Source organism: Drosophila miranda, chromosome 4, assembly GCF_003369915.1.
Source record: "Drosophila miranda strain MSH22 chromosome 4, D.miranda_PacBio2.1, whole genome shotgun sequence".
Taxonomy (NCBI): domain Eukaryota; kingdom Metazoa; phylum Arthropoda; class Insecta; order Diptera; family Drosophilidae; genus Drosophila; species Drosophila miranda.
The window spans coordinates 11,847,970-11,853,969 of record NC_046677.1 but is presented as its reverse complement, the minus strand read 5'-3'; the positions used below and the strand labels follow the sequence as shown (position 1 = coordinate 11,853,969).

The following is a 6,000-nucleotide window of genomic DNA, read 5'->3' as shown; positions in this document are numbered from 1 at the left end:
AAGCTTTCGGAAGCAACAGGAAAATCAGCAACCAGTGGAAGTTGGCTTTCAGAGGTTGGTTTCTAAGGGGGCGGAGGGTAGGTATTGGGTGTTGGCACAGGAGGTTTTCGTCTAGGGGAGTTCGGTCGCTTCGCATTCGTGGCGGGAGGTTCGTTTCGGCTTCGTCTCGTTCGCTATAAAACCAGTCGGCCGCCTCGTTGCCGTTGCATTCGTTTGTCGCGCTTCGAAGGTAACTCAACGAACGAACAACCAGAACAACCGACAAGCAAAACAACCGATCGAACCAACAACCAACCAACCAGCCCTCGTTTGGACCGTTAGTTTTCGAAAAACGTTTTTCCTGCCACAGGGAAATTTCTCACCATAAAAAGTGTAGCCTACATCTGTGCGCAAAACTCTTCAAAAACTGACTTTTCCGTTTAATTGAGAAAGTTTTGAAAGCAGGTCACCTTTTTTCGCGTGTGAAATAACAGAGAAAAAACTTTCATATCAGAAGAAACTTTGTTTTGTGGCAAAAACCATATTTGATTTTTATAAAAACGGGTTTAATCGTGCGTTTAATTCATTGAAAATCGCCTCTCATTTCAACAAAAATATATTGAAAAAACACAGGTGAGTTATCACGAATTTGAATATGTTCTTAAAAGAATTTTAGGTTTTTATCAGAATTAAATTTCCAATTTCTTTGGATTTTTTTGTGGAGGAATGAAATATCTTTAAATATTCAAAGAATTTCTTGGAGATATAAACCTGAAAAATGCCCAATTTTAAGTGCGAATAGAAAATTATTATTCTACATTATCTTAATTAAATATTTAAATATTTCTATAGATTCTGTTCCAAAGAATTCGCACAACAAAAAAATCCTCCCTTGTTCTAGACAACTATTTTCTATGTTTCCTTGTAAATAGAAATATGACAAATTGACACTTTCATACCTCAAAAAGTACAAAAAAAAGGTCTTAAGTATTTAAAAAATTTAACTTTTTTATACTGCAATTTTTCAAAACTGATTTTAAGAATTGAATGAGTAGATTTTTAAAAGCTATAGAGAAACCCCCTTTCTATCCAAGAGATCTCTTTACGTTAATTTTTTAGGGCCCTACAATCAGAAAGTATTTACAAAGTATTCAAAGTCGTTATATTTGTTATTTTTTGTCATCCAACCTTTTGTCATTCCGTATCAAAAGAACATCAGCAGCAGCAGCAGCTACTTTGTCAAACAAAACGCATAAAATATCAATAATTGTCAATCAATTTTGTTTGTCTTTTTGGGGTTTCCTTTGGCAGGAAAATTAGGGCAAACCCTTGCCGCTGAAAAAAGACAAAAGAGTGTAACGTTACTCAATGTTTTGACACTTGGGAGCCGTTCGGTTTTTTTCTGGCCAAATTAGTAGAGGTTTTTTGTTAAGCAGGTTAGGGTTTTGGCCCTACATTTTCTAACAAATTTGTGGCCATAAATTTCCCTCTACATTTTTAGGGAAATGTGTGGAAAACGTTAGCGACGAGCATATTTTTGTGATAATTTATGGCTTTTTGGAAGTTATGGAAAAACAAAGGTTTCTGTAGGAAAATAATGGCTAATGGAGTATTAGAAAAAGGAAATAGAAAAAAGGATTAAAACGTGGAAAGAGCTGTGCAAGTAGCTTTGCATCAGCTCCTTTTTCTTGTAAATTTAAGAAACTACTTGTGTACACAGCCCCGATAATAATATCACTCTTCCAGGCCAACAATTCTGCTTTCCAATGTTTTCTCTTGTGTTCGGGTTTTTCCTCGAAAGCAAATATAATTTTCCCGGCAGCCAAAAGAGGGCCGAAAACATTATCATTATCATAACCATAACCGAAAACAAGTCGAAAAAGCAAGAACAGGGCAAAAAACAGTGCTGAAAGTGAGGAAAAGCAAAGAAGAAGTGGCGAAAAAAAGACAAACAGATAGGGAAATACCGGGAAAACGAGAGCAAAAAAAAAAAAAAAAAAAAAAACAGAATAAAATTAGTAGAAAACAGAGCCAAGCCATGAAAAAACGCCAGAAAAGGGAGAATCAAAAAACACAGAGACAACCCACACGAGGCATTCCAATAAAGATCCGTGTCACTTGATAAGACCAAATTATCGAGTTTTTGTGGCACAAAACGTGCTGAGAGTTCTGCAAATTCATTCCCGGAAGCAGAAGTAAGACAAAAGTAAAGCCGGAAAAACAGATGATATCTCCAACATTTCGTTACAGCAGAAAGAAAGCAAAAAAAGATGCTCATCGGAGGATGTTAATGAAAGAATTCCTTGGAAACTCATGGAGGGAAAAAATCTGTGTCCCATCCCTGAAAAATCATTCGAATTCCGTCGGCTGTTGACTTTATGGTTATTATGGCTTATGGCTGCAAATTGTAAATTGCATTAATTATTATTATCCGTGACAACGACTGCAATTTCGATATCCCTCCTTCATAATCAAAAGATAATCAGCCTTGGCGTGAATACAAAAACCACCAATGCTCGTAAATTGGTGAAAAATTCCGCATTTCCACATTGCATCGCATATGGTGTGCGTTCGAATGGGTTGCTGTTGACATGTGGCATGCCCCGTCTGGTGCTGCAAGTTGTAAACAATTCAATTACATGAATATTTAAAATATTCGTAGAGTCAATCCATGGGCTAAAAAGCAGCGCGCATTTGTTGCTAATTAAACGGAAGGGCAAAAACCAAAAAAAAAAACAGAGAGGGCTGTACGAATAGTAGATGGGTTTTGTGCATGCTATTTTATATGAAAGAATGCATTAAAAATACTTCAGAGGGATCCCCAAAATCATGCATTATTTAAAAGAAGAACGCTACGATATAATCGTATAATAAATAATATTTTACCAGCATATAAAATATAATTTCCAGAAAATATTATATTAAAATCCCCTAGCAATCTTCTTCAAATGAAGATCCAGAGACAATGTTCTTTGCTTTTCTTTAGACAAAATGCGATAGAAAATTTCCATATGCAAAGATGATGCAAATAAATCCCATTCGTTATTGTTTTAAGCAGTCTTTATTCTGTGCATTCAATGATATTTTCCATAACATACGAATAACATACGAGATAAATTTATATTTGCTGTAGCAGTACGATTCCCATCAATTGTTTTCTCATGGAGCAATCGGACATCTTTTTTGAGTGCAAACCACAGTAGAGGTTTCCCTTAACATATTCTGAACAAAACTGGCCATCGCTTTCCATTCCTAAAATTGTTTTTCCCCGTCTCCCTTCCTCCAAACGTCGAGCACTTTTCCAGCAAGCGAATGCAAAAATTCCTCTAGAATTGGTCCAAAAAAGTTCATTTGTCATTTATTATGCAAAATGAACTCGGGTTTCGTTTCGAGAGGTTTTCACTGTCCCTGTGGCTGCATCTAGCCATTTGTCCAGCCATCCATTGAGTCTCAAGTGTTTTCGACTACTATTTTTCAATTATTTATTTATTTCTTTGTTTCGTTACTGCAGCACGCAAAAATTAACCCAAAAACTACTTGTGGAGTGAATAAATATTTTCAAGAGCAGACACATAAAAGAAGGTACTTGGAATTTGCACATTTCTATCAAAAGAACTCCAAAAATGCATCTGAATTCTGTTTCTTCGAGTAAAACCTGTAGCTCTTGCGATTTATCGTAGCTTTTGTTCAAAAACTTATTACAAACAATTTGTCAAACGCTTCCGACCATCAGACACATCCGGTGCTGCAACATTTGTCTGTTTTGTGTTGGGAAATTTCCATAAATTATGCAAAAGGCAGGTGGAAGGAACAACCAGAAGCCAGGAAGCCGCACTACTCGTGGGAGACCACAGAAAGGACTTCAAACGGAAGCACGAAACTGGCATTAATTAATCGGCATAAATGGTGTCGAAATTTTAGAATTAAACACATGTGTCCTCCGCTCCTATTGATCCAATTAAATATTTAAGATTTGTGGAGGAAATAATATAAAGTTTAGAGAAAGGGAGAGTTAAATATTACCTTCAATTATGGCCAGAAACTTAACACTCATTTTAAACAAAGAAATAAAAGCCACAAAAAGTATGACGCTTATGGCCCCTTCCAATTATCGCTGTCAGAAAAAAGTTTAAATGGAAATCTTTGGCTGGGAAATTCATAAAAATCATTAAAATTCTTGGAAATCATTTGAAATTCAATACAAATTGGTGGCTGCCACATGTGGCGTATGCCACAATATTGATGTCGTGTTGACAAATCAACAAGAAAATTGACGCTTCGACCGCTTCGAGATTTGCAAACTGAAAGCGCCAGACAGCGAAGGCAGGGGCAGGGGGCTGGGGGCAGGGGCATGTGGCAAAGGACAGCCGACGGGCAAGTGTTTTTCCTTGGCTTCCGGCGAATGTCAATGCCACAAATTTGGGGGACGCACACACACACGCACAAGAAAGAAATACACATCCATACACAGAAGAAAGAAAGAGCAACAAATGAAAACAATCAAGTTGAGACTGACAGACGTTGATACAAAAACATTGCGGGAATACAAGAAAGTTAAAGAAAAGACGCGATATCCTTATTAGAACGAGGCAAAGAATACCCTTAAAGATCGTATATTAAAGAGAAAATATGTACATTTTATCCTTGATATTAACTTGATAATTCAATATGAGATACCACTGTATAAGCAAAGCCTCGAAAAATGTCCTTAAGAGTCGATAGGGCGTCAGGCTCTTTACTGCAAACTTCTTGTCTATAATTTAGCTGGAATATCTATCCTTACTTTTGGGTAGAAAACAGCAGTTTCTATTAGGAAAGGAACTCTTATCTTCCAAGTAGTGGATTCTATAGGAATTTCTTCCTAATTTTTGATTACTCTCATTATTTATTAAACAGTTTTTACTCACGAATATTTATCGCTATACAAGAGACACCATTTACAAGTTCAAACCACTCAAAAACTCTTAGATTTCCTGTAATATATATCCAGGAAGTAGGCTGGCAGTTTCAATCTTTTCCGCACTGCAATCTTCTGCCAGAAGTCGTAACACCCTCTTTAAGGGCACAAACACACAAAAAACCCACGACATTTGACCTTCCTCTAGACATTCTGGTAGCAAGCGGTAAGAATTATCCAATGTCCAGGTGCTCCGGTGTCAAATGCTATGCCCCTACCAAAGTTACCCTCTTTTTGGGCGGAAAACCTAATTAGAGCTGCCACAATTGCAATTTTCCGGCAAATTAAATAGAAAACAGAGGACAGGTGACAGCAGAAAATGAGGCCTAAATCCCACAAATAACGAGGGAAACGAAGGACACAAAAACTAATGAAATTTCATGACTAAATTAGGAATAGTTTCTACCTTTTTGGATATTCAAATTAAGGATATTAAATTAATAAACAGAATGAAAATGGCAAAACAATTGTCTGAACGAAATCCAGACTAAAATCACGACTTTTTTTCAAAGATGTTGCAAGTATGCAAAAAGAGATTACAGGAGATGACAGATTGACAGGACAACAGACAATCAACAGGTGCCAAACGGGGTTCGCCTTCGAGCGGCTGCCTGTCTCGTTTTATCCTGCAACGAGGGAGTATCGTTTGAACAGGTGGCAGACAGACGCGTGCCTCTGCCTCTGCCACTCCCGGAAAAGTGTCATAAATTCTAAGCTCTTTATTAAATTTTCAACTGGTTTTTGCCTGTCATGGCACTGGCAGGAGAATGGATGAGAAAAAGGCAGGGAAAACTCTAAGAAAACGTTAAGAACATTGAGAAAAGGGTGAGAAAAATTTAGAAGAAAAACCCTGAGAAAAGGGTAGACAAATGGTAAACAATAGACACGAGCATGGGGGCTCTCTTTTCAAGCTCTTTGTTTGCCATTTGTCTGGCATCTGTCCTTTTTCTTCACTCAAGTGTGCGATAGTTTGAAAATGCACTCGATTGGAATGTCCTTGCGTGGGTTTGGACTAGAAAGACACCCTGTTATTGCAGTTCTTAGATACATTTCCTTTATCTCTA

General features: G+C 37.2%; 1 protein-coding gene across 1 annotated transcript in view; it reads left to right on the top strand.

Moving 5' to 3' along the window:
• The first annotated feature begins 204 nt into the window (after nt 1-204).
• LOC108161398 (short neuropeptide F) overlaps nt 205-6,000 on the top strand; it is a 45,588-nt gene continuing 39,792 nt past the window's right edge. The window contains exon 1 of the mRNA XM_017295647.2: nt 205-612. The gene's annotated coding sequence lies outside the window, so the exon portion shown is untranslated. The remainder of the gene's footprint in view (nt 613-6,000) is intronic.